Source organism: Polyodon spathula, chromosome 2, assembly GCF_017654505.1.
Source record: "Polyodon spathula isolate WHYD16114869_AA chromosome 2, ASM1765450v1, whole genome shotgun sequence".
In the NCBI taxonomy this organism is placed as follows: domain Eukaryota; kingdom Metazoa; phylum Chordata; class Actinopteri; order Acipenseriformes; family Polyodontidae; genus Polyodon; species Polyodon spathula.
In genome coordinates this window covers 92,403,344-92,428,399 of record NC_054535.1, presented here as the reverse complement: position 1 = coordinate 92,428,399, position 25,056 = coordinate 92,403,344, and the positions used below count along the sequence as shown (strand labels likewise).

At 37.1% G+C, this 25,056-nt stretch overlaps 1 protein-coding gene across 6 annotated transcripts in view; it reads right to left on the bottom strand.

Moving 5' to 3' along the window:
* LOC121303821 (zinc finger and BTB domain-containing protein 7C-like) overlaps positions 1-25,056 on the bottom strand; it is a 68,243-nt gene that overhangs the window by 15,849 nt on the left and 27,338 nt on the right. For 3 of the 6 annotated variants that reach the window (XM_041234646.1, XM_041234637.1, XM_041234627.1), the window contains exon 2: positions 17,336-17,425. The exons of 1 other annotated variant lie outside the window; for it this stretch is intronic. The gene's annotated coding sequence lies outside the window, so the exon portion shown is untranslated. Of the gene's footprint in view, positions 1-9,943; positions 10,110-17,335; positions 17,426-25,056 lie in introns of those variants that run through there. 2 more of the 6 variants (XM_041234653.1, XM_041234671.1) reach the window with 2 other exon arrangements.

Below are 25,056 nucleotides of genomic sequence, written 5' to 3'. Positions count from 1 at the left end.
TATGAAATGTATTGCACCTGTGTTGATCGAGCCCTCACGTATGGCCCCTTTTATAATACACATCTTTTAAGATATAACCTGTACCTCATGTGTATTTCCCTAGCAAAAACAGTCCTACTGTGTATTTTTAAGACTATAACCGGAAGTTTCATAAAAACAAGTACATGAAAAATAAGTACTGTACTTGTTTTGTCCTTCTACTCAGATAAATCTGCATACTTGTTATGGATACGTGTTTATTGTAATTTCTTGCACGACCAACAATCTATACCATTTCTATTTGTGTTTAATTGTATTAATCCTATTGGAACATATGACTGTCATTTACACTTATAATTTAATCTTATATACTTATACTAAGGATGGCTTTAAGAAATACTAGATAACACAAAATAAATGAAAGTATTACCATAATTTTAAAGCTGCTATAAGGATAGCAACACTAGAATTACATTGAAATCACAGCCTAATCCCATGTCAAAATGTGTTCCATTCATTTGTCAAAACCTACATAGGGGAACCAGAGATTTACTGTTCTATACCTTTCTTACCACTGTGGTTGAAAGGGCTGGATGACCTTGTGGAGCTACGTGCTCCTAGCCCACCCTCTCACAGTCGCTAGCGATGAGGGCACTGAAGGAGTGGGCCAAGCAAGGCCATGGGAAAGTCAGCTCTCATGCATGGCACTGCAGCTGCAGCAGTAGGGAAACACCTACAGCAACCACCATCTGCAAAATCCAGACTCACTTTGCAGCTTCAAACAAAAACAAGTCGACTCGCAACAACTACTCAAACAGCCTGCGATACTGTACATATAACCAAGCATGAAAAGCACAAGCAAAATGTATCATGAAGTTGAATAAGCACTGCTAACACAGCATTTATAACCATGTTGTGACTATACCGAGACTGGGAGGTTGAACATACTAACCAGTAGTCACAGTGGCTATGAAGCTTTTCCGACTGTAGGGGAGGGTTTTTGTGGCAGGGTTTTAACTTTCCGACTGTTTCGTGATCCGAGCAAAAATCAAAAATGGCCATGAAGGATGAGAACAGTCGCAAAACCTCAATTTCGACAGTATGAGGGATGTTATGCAAATATAGTGGTACCTAATTAACATACTCCCCGTCCAAAAATCAAAAGGGTTGATGTGGTTGGATTGAGAGTATTTTCCATTTAAAATGGTTCTGCCTGTTTAATAGAGTCCTAAGGAGGTAGGAACATATTTTAAACAGACTCCGGTTCAAAAACTTCAGCACCGGGTCGTTACCGGGTCGGTTCAGTACCGGTTCAGTGACTTCAGTACCAGATCAATTCAGTTACTTTAGCACCGGGTCAGTACTGGGACAGAACCAGGTCAGTTCGGTGGCTTTAGCATCGGGTCAGTACTGGAACAGTACCAGGTCAGTTCGGTGACTTTAGCATCGGGTCAGTACTGGGACAGTACCAGGTCAGTTCAGTGTTTTTAGCATCGGGTCAGTACTGGGACAGTACCAGGTCAGTTCTGTGGCTTTAGCATTGGATCAGTACTGGGTCGGAACCAAGTCTGTATGTGGTTGGTTCAGTACTAGGTTGGTACCGGTTCAGTGACTGTAGCACCAGGTCAGTACCGGCTCAGAAAGGGATAAAAAATTTGTGTATTTACCGTGAATATAAAATAACATTATGTACAAGTTTATACTATTACATTATAGCACCTAATAGGGCTTTACGTTTAAAAATAAGCAAAGTGCTGTACTTTGCATTTGATTTTTCCATTATACTCCATTTATATTTTTATACTGATTTGGCATTTCATTTTTAAGTTATACAGTACAGAAATTTTATTTCATATGCAGGATATTTGCTGTAGTGTTCAATAAATATAATCGGGAAACACATTTTATATCATTATGTACACTTTGTTTTAATTATGCACAGATATTTCCTTGTCCCCACTGGAGACTGACTTTCACTGAATCAAATTCATCAAGTGGGTAATTATGCTGATTAAAAGCACTGTCAACTGCACTAGGCCTGTTGTCTGAATTCTCACTAATTTTGAAACTGATGTGCCTAAACAACTCTAATGTGCAACGCTTAGTTGCCTCCTGATTGCATTTCAATGAATAAAAAGAGCTGTCCAGAATGATTTTAAGAGAAAACATCCATCTTCTAATTGATATTCCTTAACAGCCACCTGACCTATCACCTTGAGAGAGAAATACTTCCAGAGAAAATATTCACATGAAAAAGATCTAGTATGCAGAATAGCTTTTTATAACGAATTCCCTTGCAAAGTTTCCTCAAGTTTGGGTTCTGAATACATAGCCTTCATTGGCCTACTATTTATATAACTGAAAGGCAGGGTGCCTAGATTTTGATAGCCTAGATTGATAGTGTTAAGGAATTCAAATATCAAGATTGATCATAAATGGACAGGCAAGTCTCCTGACATAGCCTTATGGTATGTGAGACATGAGTGAGGACAGGGGTTTATTGAATTGATCTGAATCTGAGGTGGGCCCTTCCAGACCAGCTCTTTGATCCAACCATGTTCTACATTGTTTAACTGAACCAATGAAACCTCATTCAAGGCTGTAAAGTAGTTTATTATTTTATAGTACCTGTTAAACCTGGAGGGGACTGGTCCTCTAAATACCTCTGTGTTTTAACTCACTCTCTGGTGCTTTACATATTTCTTTACAGATAGAAATGTCCTAAAGGAGTTTTTACAGCCTTGGCACTCAAATGTTAATTATTTCAGAGGTGGATGATCTGCCACAGTATATGCAGACAGTCATACGGGTACCAGAAATACAAGTTATTCATCCACTTTAGGGAGAATTATGCTTTTTTTTTATTTTATTTTTCTATGAGCAACTGTACCAGATCATCAATTAAAATTGAATATCCTTCCTGTCATTAATTGTGCAGATAAATTATACAAGATGGTCCATCAAACATTAACAATAGCTTTTCATGTGAGTTCTGAAAAAAACAGAGGAAGGAAAAAGGCGTCAACTACAAGTTTCCACTCTTCTAGTGATAAAATCTATGCATTGACGTGATTCTCTCCTGTATGTATAGGATGGGAGTTGGGCTTCAGCAAAGTTGTGAGTGTCTTACTTAAGGTAATCAGTAAAGTTATTATGGTCTTAATATAAACATGAGTTTTGATAACTTGATTTTCAAAATAAGTAGTCCAACTTCTGGAATGGCTGTGGTTCTGGTTGAGGACCACATTTATTATAATCTCCAGGGATACTACTTTATGTAATGGCTATACAGGTGTTGGGCAAAAGACACCTTCCATAATACTGCAAATAAGGAGTATAGGACCACGATGGGCAAATCAGGACAGCTGTAATTTGTAGTGCCTAGTCTGTACTGTCTTCAGAGAACTGCAGCAAAATCTATTATGTGACATTCCTTTTTAGATTTGTGTTCCTTGTGCCACAGCGGTAATTTGTGCAGCATGGGATACAGAAGCACATGTCAACTGAGCACCTACTATGAGCTCTGTCAGGATTTGCCATATTTGCTGTCTTACCTGTGCTTACTGAAACTGACTGGCAAAAGAGAGGCAGGTTTTATATATTACAGTTTTTTGAGGATTGCACAACAAAATTAATTAGTCACATTAGGGACAGCCCACTTACACAAAGGTTACACTTACATTCAGTGGCGGCTCGTGTATAAGGGCGCAAAGGGCACCGTCCCACCAGTTTAAATTAATAAGTAATAATAATGATCTAATGGAAGCTACTATTATCAACATTACGATAATTGTTACCTGCATTACAAAGCATTATTTCTCACCCCTGCTGCACACAGTAATGGGGTGGGAGGAACAGATCAGAAGCCTGCGTTTCCAATTGGTTCTGGGGTGCTGAAGCCTTTCGCCCCAGGAGCATATGCGCAGTAGTGATTTCTGAGCTCTTAGTGGGTAGAAGCAATGCAAGTTTTCAATGAGCTCTGGGGTGCTGAACCCAGCGCCTGTGATAGTTATGAAAGTGTATAGCTGTCATGACTACAGTATGATATTCTAAACAATCAAGCCACTTTTAAAATAGGTGAAACATGTTTTAATATCCTAACTACAGTATGTTCCTGCAGAAAAGAAAGTAAAATAAATCGCAGAGATTCGTCAATCTATTGTTTGATTAAACCTGATACCCTACATTTGTTTTCCCTCTGCACTAAAAGTAATACTTAAGCATAGGGCGATATGGTTATTCATACTGTATTTATATCAAATGCTAGTTATTTACATGGCCTGCTACTTCTGTAGGAATATTTATTTGAATATACAGAAATCAGTAGCCTAGTATCTCTGCTCATTTATATCACAGGCTTTCGTTTCAGTAATGTAATGCAATAGCAATTACGGGAGGATAACTGAAGTTCAATGCAGTACAAATAGTATGCAACGTTTTTATATGTGTAATTGGGAGAGGTGAAATACGGGGGATATGGCTGGGGGATAAAATAAGAGTTGGTTCTTCAATGCCCCATCCCTCTCAAAGTTCACCAGCCATCACTGCTTATATTTTTCATCTTTTGTCTAATTCCATTTGAATTCAAAGGTTGCACAGTGCTATTAAGCAATATGTAGGAGTTCTGTGATATCTGTAAATCCTGAACATATTTCCTCAGCTAAAGGTTAATTGTGAGGTGATCCCTAACCCATCTGTCCAGTACACAGCAGCAGCCCTGGTGTGAGCTAATAGGGTCAGGGGTGTAGAAAGTAACTTAGCATCAGGTAGTAGGCAGTGTTTCCATGAAAACCTGATTCATGAATTTTCTAAACCTTCAGGCCCGTGTAGCAGGGCGGTACAGAGCCCTGCACATTATTAAAAAGGGGCAGGGCAAAGCTCTGCTATAAAATGTTTTTATATGTGGAGGACGAGCAAGGTGCTGTCTGCCTCGTTTTTGTATTGTTTTGATTTTGTATTTATGTTTAGAACGGGGTCTCCCCCTCCGCCCCTGTGTTATTTTGTATTTATGTATTATGATTTATTTATTGTTATGTGTAAAAATGATGGCGACAGCCATGTTATTGTTTTGATGGCGTAGCTATATGTTTTGTTTTGTATTTATGTTACAGCGTGGATGGGAAGCCCGTCCACATTAATAATTTAAAAAACCTGTGCAGATGGTGGCCATCTCCCGAATTAATTCGGTGATTAATTTGTTGCTAATCGGGAGCTAGTCACCTGCATAAATACCTGCAGCTCTTTGGGTGTTCGAAAGGCGGAACGAGAGCGAGCAAGGAGAGAGAAATTTAAAACAAAAAACGTCTAGGAACAATGAAGGCGATTTGCCCAGCCTGACCTGGAGTTATTATTTTCTTTCAGTGTTCGTGATTATTTTGTGTAAAGCTTTTATTTTCTGTGCTCTGTGAGCATTTATTTTTGTTAAAACCTTTTATTTATTTTTGTTTAAATAAACGGTGCACCACGCGCCTTTGAACTGCAGTATTGCCTATTTGTTTTGCTTCCTGCATCTGGCCTGACGTCACCACTCACGTCCATCCTGTCACAGCACGTCTAAGTAGAGGATACTGCTTTCGTAAACAACTGGATGGTGTTAGACGCAACTGAAATGGAAAATGATATCTGTGATTGTTTTCAGTGGCTTAGAGAGTAAAAGTAGGACTGGAATGGTATTTCCTCATGATTCATTAATAAGACATGTTCACATGCTGAGGCAGAGTTTCCCTTACTGGGGGGTTTCCCTCTTACAAAATGTAACATGGTAATTTTTCAACTTATAATGCTTTTTACAGGCTTATACCATCATGCATTTACAACAGTTGCAATTATTTACATTTTCTCTTTTATGATTGCCTATGTTTGACAATGCTTTCACAGTGCTCTATGTCACTTTTTTAACATGACATACTGTATTAAACACATCTAGGCCAACAAAATCAGCATTTTTAATGTTTCACAGAGCTGGAAGGGCTAAGACACTTCTGTAGTTTAGTTTCTCTGAAAACTGAATTAAATGGTTTTCAGCAACAATAAATACTTTAGATTTCTACAGAATATTTTTTTTTTGCGTCAACATTTGTTTTTACATGAATTGACTAAACTTGCTAGTACAGTTCAAACATAGACAAAATATATACTTGAATATAATTGTTTAATTATTTGATATAGTTCTGCTAAATTAGTGTTGTATCTAGAGTTGATCATGGCTTATCTCAATGCAGAAACAGCTGATTCAACAACAACTACATTTGTGTGCTGAAGAACAGCTAAGGCTGGATTTACAAAGCAGCAGTACACCCATAGCTTTGAAGTCTTCTGGCAGAAATTCAATTCTTTATGAATATAGTCATAGGTGCACAACATGTTCATTAACTTTTTATTGCTAGATGCTGTGACTTACATTTGTTTGCTTGTAAATGCCACTGTATGTAACTGAAAGAAGGCAAAGACAGTGCGCCTGTAAAATTGTTTCAGACACTAATACAGGTGCAGATACTTTCAGACTGTTCCCCCAAAAGCTGCTGTATAAGAACAACATAGGGTTCATAATCTAGGACTGATTTTACCTTCAACTGACAGTTGCGAATTCACCGTTCATAGACAATATCAATTTCATGCTTGCCCATAGCTCTACTCTGTATCAATGTACTTGAAACTTGGCTGGGCAATCTAATATCGTTTATATAAGAAAAACAGTATAACTTTGATCTGGGTCTGTTACTGTTTAGATTGTTAAAATAGACCCCTACTGTGTGTAACTCTGCATTTAAGTATTTTGCGCTTCAAGATCACACATTGCTATGTTAGCACTCGTGTTACTATACTCACATATCAAATGATTGCAGAAGCTTGAAATCATATCCCTATGTGAAAGTTGCCATGTCTCAAAATCATGCTCAGTTTTATTCCAAAACACGATTTCTTGGCTCAGAAAACTTCAGTTTAACAAGCTGATCGTCCTGTTTGTTTAGCAAAGGTAGTTTTTGTTTCATTTCTTACCTCTTGCAGGTACATCACTCTGTGAGCCAAATAGGTGTGATCCTGCTATGACTACCCTCACAGAGACACCTCCCACACCCTCATCTACCTTGCAGCTTCATACAGAATCACACAATTTTTATATTTTGGAATAATATATAAAAATATGTCCCACCATGGTTGTACATACAAAAACCTGAGCTATCATAAAGTGTATGAATATGTAAAAATGTAAATGTTGCATATTGACAGAGGGGTACATCCAGTCTGGACTATACATATAAATGCTTTACAAAGAATAATTAAAATAACATGTATGTTCACCATGGACTTATAAGGTATGGTGACAAGTTTTCTAAAACACAATATCAGACATTAAAGGGAAAGAAGAGAAACCAGAGATTTCCCTTTACAACCAGTTCAGTAAACATGAGGCTGGTTGCACTCCCGGTCCCCACACCCATGGCAAAACCACAGCCAACTCAAACATTGGTGGGCTGAAATAACAACCTTGATAACAGAGATCTACATTGCTGAAAACTCTTACCCGCCCTTAAAAGGCATAGCACTGTATTTGTTTAAAGCAACTCTTCTTAATTGTAATGCGAGGAGGATCTGAGGAAGATGTGCCACATAGCCAAGGAGAGGTCTTTTCTACCACAGTCCTGTTTTGTAGCTCCCATACCTTTAGAACTCTAAATCCCCAGTCCTACCACAGATAATGTGATTAAACATATAAATTATGTTTTATCTTTTGGAAGTTGGTTCGTAGCAGGATGTATGATGTACAGTATTTCATAAACCTGCAGCTCTCCAAACTGGGCCCAGTGAAGTGGATTAAATGTACATTTTCTTTTATCATGGGTATTGCTAGGATTTACCAGTGGCCATTTATTAATACTTTACCACACTGTACATGTTTACTGCCCACAAAACCTGCCAATACTCATACTTGCTGTCATCAGTTAAATAACTATTGTTGTCACTTAGAAGTCAATAGTCAACATGTTATTGCTCACCAACATCTCTTGCATAATAAAAAAATATATTGTAAAACTTGATATATAATGCTTTACTAAAATAAAAACAATGTGTATTGACTCGAGTTGAGACATTCAGTGTGAAACATTTGCCCCTTGTTTAAAAAAGTCACAACCTACAATCAGACTTTTTCAAACCTTGGGGAAATTTCCACTTAAGCCTCAGCTCAATATATGTACATTAGGAAGACATTATAGAAGGGAGAAGGGACATTATACCAAGGGAGAACAAAATTGGCTATTGTAGTCTAGCGCTTTGTTTTACATATTTAATTACTAAATTGAACCAATACAACCTCTGACCAGAGCCTAAAGTATTAATGGCCCTACTTAAATTGTCCACAACCTGCGCTGGACTCTAGTCACATTTCACAAAAGGAGGACTACTACACTTTCTATAGGGGTGGGGAGGGGACGGGGGACAGGACCAGTGCTTAAACTGCAGCTTTCCAGCCTCTGAGTCTCCTTCCTGCCGGAAGCAGCTTGAGCCACAGTGCTACCCTGCCACAGTATTACACACACAAAAAAAGCATGGTTCACAAGGTCTTTTACGATTTTTTTATAAGAAATGTTGGTTAAGCTCTTCTTTCATGATGAACAAATTAATAGTTATCCGTTTCTAAAAATGGTTCATACCACAATGGGGTAGTGTAGATGTTTTAGAAACCATAACACAATTAGGCAGGCCTTCAGTTCACAAATGCGCCCTTGTCAATTAACTCTAAAAAGGCCTCGCTTGGAAATAACATGGTTGAGAAATTTATTTGTTGGCACTGAAGTGGAGAGCTACACCAAGACCAACAACAAAACAATACTTTGTGAAAACAAAAGTAAAACCACACAGGACTTCACAACAAATTGCAAATGTGACGTACATGTTTGAGCACTGTAACTCTTTTCATACCTCTTTGTGCTGTTGACCTTGTGTTCTTGTTGCATCCACCCCCACACTAATTCTGCTCAATTGATTATATTGAACAAAGATCAGTGTTATACCAAGGTGTCTTGTGTGCATGATGTTGAAAGAAATACTGGCCTGAATTGAGTTGAACTGTTAGAAATGAAAATAATGATTATTTCTGTGATGTGCTCAGACCTGAGCTGAAGCTAACAAAATGCACTGCTGAACCAACCACATCATGCTTTAGTGTCAGGCAGAGCTTTTTATCTATAGAGCGACTTATTATGAAGTACACCACACCTAAAATGTTAACAAGAACAGATAACATTGAGCAGAAAGCTTTTTTTAGTCTTTCCCGCCCCACTCCCATTCATCAACGCAGTACACATACAATTACCAGAGTGAAAGTAAGATAGAGAAAATCTTTTTGTATATTTCTCAATACAATATTTTTAAGGAAAAAAAAAAACACTTAATCGTGCCTGTTTATCAAAGCTATTGAAAGCAGGGTGTCTCGTATTATTTTCAAAATAGTCCACACTGGTTTTGTAATTTTACAACACTAGTGGGAAACTACTTGACATTGTATGAATTTCTGATTCCTTAAAATCAAAGTTTAATCTCCCCTTCACAAAGATGCTGTAAACTGCATACTGGAGTACAACAAAATGTTCTATATAGGGGTCAATGCAGGCGTGTTTTGCTTGGCTAAAATATTGGACATGGAAATGTACAATATATTGCTTATTTGAAATCCAAACTATAGTTCTGTACAACAAACACTCAGTAACGGTACTCAGTATGTATTTTCGTGATCTTAAATAAATGCTGCATTTTAATTTTCTTGAGACGCTGTCTGTGTTACTGCCCAGATACTTCTGTGAGCCACTATAATACTGTTTTTTTGTGAACACATGCTGCTCTGCTGTAATTCTATTTCAAAGCATTGAAACACAAAGAACAAAATCCTGCTGCACAGCGACCTGTGTCCCTTCAGATCAACCATGAGCAGGCTGGCTAATTCGTTGTTAAAAACACCACCCACCTTTTAAATGTTCAAGTTTCTCCCTGAGGCAAGAAGTAGATGCAATGTGACCTTTCTCATCTCTACATCAGACAACAGAGAAGCCAGCTTTGCATTCACAACTGAAATTCTTCATACACCAATTAAAAATGGAAAAAAAAAAATGGAATATCCAGGTAAAAAATAAATTAGATGCAATTCCCTTTAAAATAGCCTGGAGGGGAATATAGAGGCAAGAATGCAGCCTGTGTACCACAGCAGGGAGGAAAGTAAGAGCACTGCAATGCTGAGATGTCGCGCCACCAGTTTTTATAGCAGGGTGGGTAGCTGAAAGATAATAACACCCCATCCTCCTCCACAAAACAAGTTAAGCACAGTATGTAATAATCTCATGGCTCAGACACCCTTTGATTTAGGTCAGACAAAATGAATTTTTAGTTTTCTGTTAAAATGACTTTGGCAGGAGGAGGCAAAAAAGAAAGTTCACAATACTGTAAATTTGGCCCCAACCCAAACTGGAACCCTGTAATATTTCTTTCTAGAAGTAGGAAAGGGGGGGGGGGGGGGCATGTAGATTATTATTATTAATATTATTATGCAATGTATATCTTTACAACCACTGATTCTGGTTTGCAAATGGAGACTATTTTCAGACTTTTTTGCCACAGAATACTGTGTCATTTTAAACCAACTTAAGTAATATGACCCTCTGTTTCTGTTGATTTGCTTTTTTGCAGCACGTTTGCTTTTGGGGGGTTACTTATTGCTTTTGTTGAATTTTTTCATTCATCTTTGGTATTGTACTTATCATCAACTACCGGTAATGGAAAATAACAGGACAGGAAACCAGACAGTGAGAAAGTTCAAGAGGCCTATTTACCAATCTCACTAACATCAGTCCACTGAGTACACACACTACTTCACAATGAAGGTCATTTTTTAAAGATGTAGCATCCCATATATTTTTTCAAATACATTTAAGCAACATATTCCCCTTTTTAAATGTGACTTTCTGCAGTTAAAATGACCTGTATTTAACATAAACTAAACAGGTGTAGTACAGTGCATTGAAGACTAAACTATGTAAAAATATACTAAACATCCATAAAGAAAGCTATATTTTAAATGTAACATTTAACCTGGGATAAATGTTACCTAAATAAATGTTGCATTCAGCAATAAATCATAACACAGTGGAAGCCATCACTAGCATATCATGCCTTGCAAATCCCTATAACCAAACAATCATTATAGGTCCATAAAAATATGGATTTTAATTTACATTATTTTGTGGTAGTGTAGGGGATCGTGGCATTGATATAATCACTTATCACACTAACGAGAGAGACTGGAGTTATGTGTTTCAGCGTTGTGCTTTCAAAACTGACAAGGAGATTTGCCCAACAGTAAACCGTAACGACAGTTTCTCACAGCACATGTCATTTAAGGGGCCTGCAAACATGAGGCATAAACCTAAAACTAACACAATCATCAGGCCAGTATCAACACTAACCAATAATATGAAACCAGAGATTTCAAAGTCAAAACATCAAAATGAGATTGATTTGAAAATAAAATAGCTGTTCGGTTTTTGAATACTATATCAAAATTCATTGACTTTCCTTTCTTTTACTAGAAGAGTGAGGCCACTTTAAATATGGAGGAAAAGGTATCTCCTAAAACGAGTGAGTTGTACTTCAAATAAGTGAGTTCCGGTAAATCTGGGAATGCTAGGATTGTATTTCCGGTTCTCATATTCACATTTTATATTAGATACCTGCATGTTGGAGCTTTCCAATATTTTCACAATGGTTTTGTAAAGTAACAATTGTCAGAATGTAAAGATATATGTTTTAGAATCATACAGACCATCCAGTCTTGTCAAGAATGCTTTTGTGTAAAATAGAAGCATTGTACAATTTCTCTTTTAGCTGTGGAACATGTTCTTTAGGGGGTTACTTTGGGTAAAATGCAATATATTGTTGACTTTGTTTTTGTTAAACCGAAACTATTAAATAGCTTGAGCAGCCGCGTAACTGGAAAAAAAAGCTTATAGGTAATTATCTGGGATTTGAACACGTAGACTAGTCTCAAGTGCAATTAAGGCCAAAGGGTGTATAACAGTGGGTATATTCTCCACCCTGAAGCCACACTGAGACCACTGTCTACACAGATTGGAGGGTAATGCAGTCTTGTTGCTTATTCAACCGACAGCCCCTATCGAGCAAAAGCTACTCATTACTCTAAATGAGTGCCAATTTAAGACAGTTGTCTGACATAACCATGAAGGACTTGACTGAGAGCACCTGAATTCAGTCGATATGAGGCCACAAGAGAACAGGTGTCAGATCAAAATAACTTAGCAGCCAAATTCAATGCAATTTTCCCCCTAGAATCCTGCCTTTTATAGTTTCTAAAGTAGCTTCTGTATTCTTGAAAGCACATTTTCCTTCAGTTCAGTCTCTAACCAACAGGACTGACAGTGAACCATCACAGACAGAAACAAATAGTTTGCACTTGTACAACGCTATTATTACAATTTCTATGGAACTGCATCTATCAGCATAGACTCCTAAAGGTGTGAACACTTATTTAAAAAAGGGCTTCACACTCCTGTGCTTCAGTGATGAAAAAAAACATCCAGCTGCTCTGGTAGATACAGCTGGCTCAACATTGAAAAACTTCTAATAGCCAACTGCTCCAGATCTAATGCATAGTCAATCACAGACCACATGGTTTAGTTCCTTTGCATAACATCTGCATTCTGTACCACTGGAGAATTACAGACTCCAAGTGAAACAGTCAGACTCCAGGTGGTGCTAAAAAACAATTCATAATAAAAAATAAAAAATAAACTAAAAAGTAATACCTGCAGGCAAGATTCCCTAGCTACTAGAATCATTTTAATAACATTGCAATAACAATCATTTTCCAATGGTCTTACACCACAGCTATAAAAACTAAAACTAAACAAAACTAAAAACAGGAACTTCTGTACAACACAGCTGTTCCAAGGGAAACTCTATGAATAAGAGAGTATTCATATACACTTAAATTTAGAAAGGGGAAGATGCACCTGATACCGGGCAAGTTGATTCCTTTGCTACAGCTGTAAATACAAAAAGAGCGATCTGTATCGTAAAAAAGTAGATCATCATCTACATCCCTAAGATATGAAAATGTAAATGTGACATACATAATATCTACAGACAGATGGGAAGGAAGCTCCATATATCCGCAGATGATCCTCCACGCTTCACAAGTGGATAAACATGTATGTACAGACTACCAGGCACTTCCACAGCCAGAGCTTTGTAAGCACACAGCTATAAAACACTTAACAGTACAATATGCATTAATGCTAAAACATTATTTGACAAACATCAAATTACCTAAAACTCATGTAACCATTGAAGAATATTCTTGGGAGTATATTAGAGACTTTTATTTATTTATTTTTTCTCAAAGCTTATTCCATTAGGTATTGGGATTTACCTACCAATAGTTTTCCTTTTCAACTACCTTCTCAAGCACAACAATGTATTGTACACAGTATTATAAGTGAACTAAAGCATGATCAAACCCACACTTTTGTCTGTATGCAACCTTACATTCTGTTGTTGTTTTTTTTTTTTTTTTTTAATTACCTCTTCTCAGTGGCGAGATGCTGATAACAGTGGAGTCCACACAGTTACCTCAATGATTGCTACAGGAGTGAAGTATCATCATCATCATCTACAATCACCTGAGAAGCCACTGTTTTACACATACACATGTAAAGAGAAAAGCTGTTCAGATAAAAAGCAGATAAAATAAACTACATCGGTCAGAGGATTCTTAGTCAAACATTTCATAGGAGAAAGCTAAAGTCAGTACTGCTGCAGATTTTGTCTCGATCGAAGCTCTGATAATTAGAAATAGAGCAACTGCAACGTATCAAACCAGCAAGAAAAAACAGTTTTTAACTAGTTTTATACAGTTCATTTAAGGTCTTGCCCTTCCAATGGCACAGGAGGTACTCCACTAGCACAATCTACTGTTAAGCTCCTGCTTTCAGGCCAGTTCACTGGGGTGTGTGTAACATTCTGACTGACTGTCCCTTCAGGATCTGAAGTTACAGAATTTATCCACAAAGCACGTGCTATGCAAAAATCCCATCAGAAGTAAAGGTAAAATGGTTAGTTATTTTGACCACAACAGTGTTCCCTGTTTTTTCGTTACCTGACTTAGACATACAATTGTGAAACAACAGTGAATTCGTGAAGGGCCTTTATACAGTCAGAATTACAGGGAAAGCATTTTGCACAAACATTAGAACAGCTGTTAGCAGAAGTGGATTCAGCACCCACCAACTACAAAAAAAAGTGGTGCACTGACACCTTTGAACAATGGGACTGGGGGGGTAGGAGAGGGGGTTATATTGTTAGGATTATATGAAAAACTCTTATGTCTGTTATCCAGAATCCTCAGTTTAAAAGTTTCCTTGTCAAGTCTCAGCTCTCAACATCAAAAGCAAGTATATTGTATTAAGAATAATTCCTTACTACTGAAGTTGGAAAGCTTTACCCAGTTTTAGAAAGCAGCCTTTGGTTTAGGATGTTGTAAATCCCGTACAGCACAGCAAGGCAGCACTTAATAGCACAAGCTTTAAACTGTCCCATGACACCAGCAAGAAAGGCTCAGGCATTATTTGAAAAGATAAAACCCAGCAAGCAGAAGGCTGCGGCAATTAATATGGACTGTTAGTCAATCAGGCCTGAAATTCTGGCTGGGGCTGTAAGAACAACCCCCAACCCCTTCCAAAATCATACCCTCAGAGACAGACAAATACAGGCTTTCTTGACCAGAACCCTCTCTCGTTATAATGGTGAGAAAGCAAACAAATGGAAAATTAACTGAAACAAAGGACAACAATTAAGTATTTAAAAAAAAAAAATCTGTTAGCTCTGACTTTTACCTAATGTCTGACTTTGTGGGGTTTAATATATTGATATTTATTATTTTTGATGCCCTAAGAACTGCCCAGCACTGATCATGCATATTCATGTGATTTGTCAATGTGCCACTGAAGAACATTTCTGGTGTTGGAATAGTTCAATTTATTCCCCAGGGAAGGACAATTAGCTTGCCTGAAATAAGCAAAACTTTCATCTGTAGTATTTGAAATAAAAACATGGATGTGTCCAGTGGAAATGCTGCATTTGTTCTCTGGTCGTCACAAAAGCACACACAGCTGCTCCTGCCTCCTGTCTGGAGAAGGGCACTGCAAAATGGCTGGCATACTGACTAAACAATCCTTTAGCTATGGTTATGGTAGCATCCTGGTGCCATAATTAAAATATGATTATTTCATTCCACTGTCATTCAACTGTTATTCTTTATCCAGTATTCCATTTTTGTCTTTACCTGCCAGGTATAGTATAGTAGGACCAAGAAGCTAATTTTTTGCGAGCTTTTACTGGAATGAAGCTACTGGATAATAACACTAGATTTCACTAGGAGGTACCAAACGCCCTTAAAAAACTTTATTTTACTGTATACCATGATAACTGCAGAGCAAAGTATTATAAAGTATAGTCAACGCAAAAATGTGTGAGTATTATATATATATGTAGTAAGGCCCTGCAGGGTGTCCGTATACTGGAACCTTGCTCGACCAATCACTTTGCTTGTCTCAGGTTCTATTGCCAGCCCTGGATTACTTATATATATATATATATATATATATATATATATATATATATATATATGGTATATATATGGTTTACCATTCATAAATGTTAATGTCACATGACTACAATATGGTAGGAATAAGTCACAGGATTTTGACCAAGAAGATTCTTTTATTTTTTATTTTTTTTGTGTTAATAAACTGTATGCAGATACATAATGTGCCCGTTCATAGAACCTCATGTACTCAAACCAGGGAGCCAAGTTCGTATACTTCTATCAGTTCTGAATGCTCAATGTAGGTCAGATGAAAACTGTACCACGTTGATTTTAAAAAAGCTTTAACATTTGTTCTGGGTAACTGTTTGATAGCATCATGGTGCTTTGTCAAGTTCATAGAGACATGGACGTGTCCATCCCACCGTCACACCCCCCCTATATTATTGTGCTCAGCCAGTTTTAAATATATGGGCTAAATGCAGTAACTAATAATTATGGGACTCTCACAGTTGAGGATAAATCAATTGTTCCAAGTTAAACTACTCCAACGTATGCTCTCTCTTTTGATTTCTATATTTGTATTTGTTTATTAATACACAGATCTAATGATTTGATAAATTGTTTGAGGTGTGGGATCCTGTAATTAAACTCTATTGCATGTTTCTGTAACTCATTTGGCCAGTCCCATAGGAGTCTTAACCAAGACCACAAGCTTCTTCCTGGCTGTACACAAGGTAAATAAACACAAAACCCACTAAATACTGACTGGCAAAACAGCCATCGCTCTTGATTGCTTCTTAAGTCTGGAACTCAGACCTGCTGCAGGGCTACCCTCTGATAGGACTGTGAAGATCCTCGAGTTCTGAAAAGCACACTTGGCTCCTGGACAGAGCTGGGCACAGACACAAGGTAGGCTCAGGGGAAACCTTTACCTGGACACAGGTATTAAACCTCAGTGTTGCGTTTCAGAGTTGGTCGATAAAACATTAAACCAATTGAGGCTGGTGGCTTCAACTGAGCCCCTGTGGACCTCACCAAACAGAATCATCACACAATTCAGTATAACTTTTCACAATTTTCAGTTTCTGCTTAAAAGGACACTCAGATCAGGTTGGAGATATAGCCGAGAACTAAAAATGAATAGTCAATACACCTGGTGTACCTCAATAACAGCTATTTGGAAATAGAAGTTAGGTAATCTTTGTACAACAGCACTTTATCCTCATATTATCTGTAGGCATTTGTCAAACAGAGCTGAGACTGCAAATTAATCCATTGATTTGTGGAATAATTTAACACAGCTTTTGCATAATTTGGACTAATCTTTAATTCATAGAAATACAAAAAAAAATTAAATAAATAGTACAATCTTGGACAAACATTTAGATGAGTCTTTATCAATGTCTTTCTGAAACACTGTTTAAAGTTATGACCGAATTTAGATGCCTTGTTTCTTGTATGAGCTTAACAAAACCAAAATGAAATAAAGAGACGACGACCAAAGGCATTAAAAGAGGAGAAATTAATAATTTACAACAGGAAAATAAAAACGTGTGAGGAAATGTCTTTCAACTAATCACATCATCCGCTTCAGACACAAAACCCTTTTCCTTTTCTTGTTAGTTTGGTAAATATTCATTTTGACACATTTAGCTTGTCCTTTCCAACGTGTTAGTTTGGCAGAGAACTACCGTTTTGAAACAGGCTGGTTGTGATTGGTGTGTTTGCAAAAGGAAGCACTACCTGCTGCTCACATGTGTTACTCCTGTTTGGATGTCCGTCTCTCGTTTCTGCACAGCAGCCAGTTTTCTTGTCTAATTGAGGCAGTTCTTTCTGTAACAGGAAAAGGAGAAAAAAGAGTAAAAACTGTGGAATCCCTCTATAACAGCCAGCAAAGGGACGGAGTACAATATTCTGAAAAAGAGTGACATAGTAGGGTGGTCTTGATGGTGAGCTGGTCTTTATATTGTGATCTGGCTGGTCACAATGATTCATTTTATTTTAACTCACCCATAACTAAACACAAAAGTACATGCCAATAGTAATAGTTAGTGTGTGTGTGTGTGTGTGTGTGTGTGTGTGTGTGTGTGTGTGTGTGTGTGTGTGTGTGTGTGTGTGTGTGTGAGTGTGAGTGTCTGTGTGTGTGTGTGTATGCTCTATTCCTTGTGAATGCTGGGTGGTATTCACAGTAATTGTGTCCTCATTGCCCCCATTGTTTTAGTACACAAATGAGATATGATTTAGTTTTCTCAAATTATTCCCTTGCGTAGAATTTACTCTAATGTTGTGAATTCTACATCTGGTATAGATATACTACAAGACACCTGCCAATTCTGAGATAAGAATTGTGGACACAGACTTGCACAGACTCCATAGGCCACAAACAAACCAAATAAGCCTGTGTGGAGCAGGTGGACAGTTCCCCATTCATCATCCCAGCATGCCCAGTAAGTACCTTGCCAGAAAAAGTAGGACGGAGTGAAATTGAACTTTTTTTTTGCGTTGGAATCTTGTTGTAGGATGTAGCAAAAAAAAAACTATATATATATATATATATATATATATATATATATATATATATATATATATATATATAAGGTACCAGGGAGGGGGTTAAAATCCTTCCCTGCTAAAAACCTTGTGAGAATGCACATTTGGGTGTTATGGGGTTTAATTGTGTAATTGTTTTAATGATTTAGTTAATCCTCGGCACCTGGTCGTAATTATAAATTAGAGACAGGTGCAGGGTATTTGAGAGGCAGCCAGACTGATCGGGGCGGCTGAGTGAAGAGCCCGACTGCGTGTGTGTCCAGTCGTATTGAAGGTGAAGGGCTGAGTGAAGAGCCCGACTGCGTGTGTGTCCAGTCGTATTGAAGGTGAAGTGCTGAGTGAAGAGCCCGACTGCGTGTGTGTCCAGTCGTATTGAAGGTGAAGTGCTGAGTGAAGAGCCCGACTGCGTGTGTGTCCAGTCGTATTGAAGAGAGTGCTGAGAGAAGCCCGTTTTGGTGTTTGTCAGGTAAACGGCTTAGCCGTCCTGTGGTTTAGTGAGGAACCAGTCTATGTTTAGTCAGAGCTCCAAGAGGGAGCTAGGCGTTTGTTTTGTTTTCATTTCTGTGTTTATTAAAAAGTGCGCGTCAGCGCCGTAAAAAATCAATTTTTGTGTCCTGGGTCTATTTTAAAGGGGCAACGAACTCCGTGAGTGCGAGGATCGTTTACAATATATATATATATATATATATATATATATATATATATATATATATATATATATATATATATATATATATATATATATATATATATATATATATATAATCAAAAAACAAAACTACTACTACTAATTACATTCATCGTGTAATTGGTGAGGCTTTTATATTTTACTTGAAAGTTCGCCTTCTGGAAAGAATAACTATAGCTCTCATTTTCCCATTTACTCTAAGGTAAAGCAGGAACAGTTCTCTTCAGCCCTAAAAAAATATCCTTCCTTTGGGCAGAGCTGGCACAGTTCTTAACTAAGCTAAGTGCATCACCCAGGCAACAATTGTTTGCAGCAATTCCACAGCCACAAGCATATTATGTTAAAATATAATATTATATATATATATATATATATATATATATATATATATATATGCTAATAATTTATTCATTTTCAGGAAACATTCTGTAATATAACATCTTTCCTCCTTTCAGTCAAAAAATGGAAATAAATATAATAATGCATTTAGTGCTGCAGCTGTAATATTTTATATATAAATGGTACGTCTGTGTAAATATCAACGAAATTGTTGGTTTTAGCAGCTTCCACATGCTTAAAAATTAACTCTTGATTGGCCAAAAGTAAAATGTACTCTGGAAAAACGTGATTCCTTGTTTCTGAAACTTCCTGCACACATGTGGAAACATAGGGACAACTACACACTGAGATAATCCAGTAACACACTGCACACTGAGATAATCCAGAAACACACTGCACATCGAGATAATCCAGAAACACACAGCACACCGAGACAATCCAGAAACACACAGCACACTGAGATAATCCAGAAACACACTGAAATGTGTCTTAAATTTCTTACAATCTACATTTGTAAATTCACCCCAACCTCAATAAGAAAGCATTTTCAGGAAAATCCACCTTTCTTGAACTCCTTCAACAAGGAGAAAAAGATGTAGCCAATTTCTCTACAACTAGCACATACTTAAAATAATTTGTGCAAATAAAAGGAGAGTGGAATAAAGTTAGGTCCTGTTCTTAAAGTCACAGTTATTCTCCTCTTTTACTACACATTTTATTCCAAAATAACATGAGTAACTACTTTGCCTCAATATTGACTGTCCAGTTGTTACTCACAGCCAACTTTATGGGAATACCATAGGACAACTTTATTCCAAACATTTGACTGTCATTCTACTTCTGTTTCGGTACAGATCTAGACATGTCAATGGTACACGACCACCAGATAGCCATCTCTTTTTTTGTCTCTCTTGTCGTGCTACTGCCTGACTAGATTTGGAAAAGGCATCACCAGAATAGAGTTCAATTTTCCCAGAATTTAGCTGGCTTTGTCTTGAAACCATCCCCCGGTAGTCGCAAGACCTTATACCCAGGTTTTCTTTCTTACAAAATGCAACAAATCAAGACATCTGAGCAAATGTACAAAAACAGCCATATTAAAAAAGGGACCAGCCATTAAAAGATGTCTATGGAAACACGGCACCCACTTTTTATTAATGTTGCTAGTAGTTCCTGTTGAATTATTTTGTTCCTTCATAAATTGACTGTATAGTAAAAAAAAGTTTTTGTACTGGACCACATAGGGCTGCTTGAAAATAAGCCACCGCTGCAGGGGGCAGACATCACATTTCTTTAGCCCTCTACAGATTAGAACCGAATTTCTGGTGACAATCTGTGAGGGTCAAAATACAAATTTAATCCATACCTCCCACCCAGAACCATCCTGTCAGGTGTGTGGGTAATTAAACCACTATTCATAAGTTAAAGCTTACAATAAACAACTCAGGTGACTCATTTAAGAAATCAAAAACAGTTTAAGAACTACTTTTTTTTAACATCTCTACCCAACAAGAGTTTCAGTTGGAGGTGTCTAGTTTGCTCATAGAATATGGTCCTTACAATGTACAATTAAGCCTGCCTGTGAAAAGATGAGGTAGTACTTTAAACACATATTTTTTAGAGGTGAGAGGGGGAGAATTATTTGGGTCTCAACCTCTATACACAACAATGGTTTATAATGTTTCTTAATCTGTGATACCAGTTCAGCCAATGTGTGGCAGGACTCATACTTTACAAAAAATCATCATTAAAAAAAGTCTAGTGACACAAAATATGCAGGACAGTATGTGAAAGAGCTCACTCCTGGAAAGCACCCCCCAGTACTTGGAAACAGTCTATGTTACTTTGTATTCAGCCTTCTTTCCATACTGGCACCAAAGTTGATCGTTTGCACCTTTTGTTCAAGAAGGGACTCCTCCCCACCTCCAATAGCCTGTAGTACATTATGCAAAGGTAGTGTTGGATGGGAATTATTGGAAATCTCTGGGCTCCTCAACGTCAATGTCTACCATTGCTCACTTCTGGTTCAGGAGCAACAGCAGTAGCAAACTCCTTGACTCTCAAGATGCGTATGTATGCACAATTCACTATCTCCCTTCCCTCATACAGAAAGCCTTGTGTTCACTAATTCAAGGCCAACACCCACACCCCCGCAGCTCTCAATCTGCAGTTGCTGAGAGGTCACTGCATGAACATACTAGAGAGAGAAATGCTTTGTGCTGACATTTTAAAATCGCCAGTTTTATTCCAATTGAAGGGGATATGTGTGTGGGATTCTGAGGGTGACTCAGCTCATAAAAACCACTAGGGAATTTGGGTCCCACTTTATTTTGGTATTGTAAGCTGCAACCACTTTCTAGGATACAAGTCCTGTACGGTTTTAGTTTAAACTTCTGTGCTGTTACAGGAGTGCTAACCAAAGCTTTAAAAGTGTTCACGTCTTTTTTTATTTAGAGATGCATGCAATTATTTAAAATACAACGCTACATAATCTGCTGCATCATGTTACCATTGCTTTAGGTCACATGGTCTGATTACAAGAAGACCATTAGCTAGAATGAGTTTACCACTGACATAAACATATATGCAAATTCCAAATGTAAGTATAAAATACAAGAAATGTTCAGCCGAAGGAAATGGGACCAGCGATAACTTTAGTTAATGCATTATGTACTGCATAATATTCTTCTTTATTTTATTTTGTTATTACAGTTATGAACATATGATATTGAATTAAATTGCATTACCATTATAAAAGTTTACCATGACATTTTTGCACTTTTACATGCGTTTACCCTGGTTTTACATGTTTTTAAATATGCTTTAGCAACTTCTCTGTGCTTTACCATGTTTTCACTGTACTTTAGTACACTTTGCTATGCTTTTATAAAGGTATCAGACTTTTAAAACAACAGAAATTATAATTTCACTGCAGTTTCCGTGGTAGCAACTTGTTTCTTGAAGAATACCTTCAGTAGGAATTTATATATTTACAATTTAAAATCCTGAATGCTGAATAAGGACACTTTTTTCGGTGCTAAAGGGTCATTCATAAGCTGGCAGTTTGTTCAGACGCTGCACAGCTAGACCTAAATTTCAGCAGCCTGCCACCTCTGCTTCCCCTCAGGCTTTCTAGCACTAATTAATACGAGCCAACCTGGAAGGGCAGAGAGACCATTGGGCCGTCAATCACCCAGACCTAACAAGCTTGGGCAACAGAGACAGTGACAGGGCACGGCAGATGCAGAAAATTGATTCGTACATTATATGCTGCAACACAGGCATTTCGCAGTACCCAGCATTTAGATATGAGTGTTTGAGGTATGAAAGTCGGCTACAAATAATGGTTTCCAAAACATTAACATGATGTGTCCCAGTTGATCAAGCAACAAAAGCAATTTATTCCAACTTGTAATTAAGGTACCAAACCAGAAATAAAGAACTCAAAGTGTTAATTTAGGGGCTTGTGAGCAGCCTTAAACTATTACTTAATAATTTAAGAATCATAATAGGTGGGCAATGGTAGGTAATCAAGTCAATACTGTACAAAATGAAAAACAACACAACCAACAGACCCGGTTGCTCTACAACCCAATCATTTTTTAGGAATAACTGTGTTGACTTTTAGCAGAAACTTTGCCAGAAACAGATGTTCTTTAAATGGTTGCCAGTGAGGGGTATAGATTAATTGGTGCTGCACATCCTTGCTTTCTAAGGCAGATTGTGACTCCTGTGCCATAAATTGAAGGACACTGCTTTCATTACATTTACTGTACCAAAACAGTAGGCATATACCCTTATAAGCACTTTAAAAAAGAGAAAAAAAAAAACATATATAATTTTTTCTTAGACAGTCAATGGTCATAGTAAGCAATTTTAGTAAAATATTTGTCACAAAACAAAACAACTGTGGTATAATACAGCATGTTATTGCAATACATAGTAAACATGGTCCTCTGGTTCACTGTAATGAGTGTAGGGCAATTATTCACAAAACCATGAAAACTATACTAGCCACTAATGATCGTTTAGGACACTTAATTATGCATCATTCTCATAAATCATATGAAACTAATATGGTAATCACGCTGTTGTGGCTTATTGCCTAACAGAAACACATAGTGTAAAGGAATGCAATCTCTTGAAATATCACAAATATACCTTTAAATGTTATTTATAATTACCTCCTGTGTTAAAGGCGATTAGAAAATATGTATGAAATCTATTATAAAGAAAGAAAGAAAGAAAGAAAAGAAAAAGGGTTTGGCAAAAACACTCCTCCCACCCCCTCACCTTCTCAAAAAACGTGCCCCTCCCTATAGTCATCCAACCCCGAAGCATGTATATATATATAAAAAAAAAAAAAAAAAAAAATGGGCACAATTCATACTCACCAAACCTGTACTGTAGAGTAGCTATGGAGCAAAACCACAAATAAACACACAAGCCCAGTTGGACACCTGCGAGTTCACTGCAAAGCATTATTAGAAGGATATGGAAATGCCAGCCAAAGATTAATTTAAAGTTAGATTTAATTGCAAAACAATGTAAACAATGTAAACAATGTTTTGTTGCGATTCCCTCAGACCACTTGCTTATTAAATATGCTGATATTTCTGACCAGACAATCAACTGCTCTACAAAATACAAAGCCAGGCCAGCAGGGCAGAGAGGCCATGATTGTAAACCATCCTCTTAAAAAGGTTGTTACAGTGTTTTTCAAACACACAACTATTTCTTTTTTTAAATACTGAATTCTGGACAGGATTTCAGAAACAGCAGCTGCCTGATAGCTAAAAAATTATATTGCATTAATTATATTGCATGAAAGATGATCTCTAAAATGTCTACCATACATTCACAAGTATGTCACTAACACACACACCCAGCCACAGCTGTAAATTAGAGCTATCAGTATGACAAAAAAGTTGATGAACACATCATATATCAACAGTATATATACATGTACAAAACAGGACACGTAAAACAAGTTTCAAGACAATTTGTTAGGGGATTATCTAGACATAAGGAAAATGTAAGTATGGCTTACTACAGAGGTAGGCGGGGTACGGAGAGAGAGATACCCCTCTTGAAGGTTACAGAAACTATGTCTAAGCAAATCTCTATCTTACAGGCAAAACGTTTTAAGTTAAAGTTCAATATACCTTTACAAAATAAATAATTCTATAAACAAAAAACATTGTCAACAAACAGAAAATACTGTCAGATGCCTATAGGTTTTTATTTTTTCTCTCCCTCGGTCTGTTGTCAGGGAATATTATTGTATCCAGCATTAAGTAAAGATTATCATAAGGTTGCCATAATACTTTTGCCATAATACACTCTGTTTCTGTATATTAAAATATGATTAAGTTCAACTGTGTTGCAACACTCCTAATCAATTAAAGCACATTACTGTAAAATGTTTAATCCTCCACTGTCTTCATAATTCAGACAACTGATTATACATCTCAAGGTGAAGCATATACAAACTGGATCTAATGGAACAGAAATATCAGTAACCCTTTCCTGTGTGTGTACACACACACACACATATGTGTATAATTATATATATATATATATATATATATATATATATATATATATATATAGAGAGAGAGAGAGAGAGAGAGAGAGAGAGAGAGAGAGAGAGAGAGAGAGAGAGAGAGAGAGAAAGAGACATAAAGGATAACAATAAACACAGAAAGTTTTCAATTCAATTAGTCATATACCGGACCATACAAGGCAATTTACACAAATATAAATTAATTAAATCTGCTGAGCAAGCATGAGCAAGCATGATCCACCCTACAAATAATAATTTTGCAACCCAAGCTCTGTGATTCTACATAGACAGCTGTACAGTAAATTTAAGATCACTGGCACT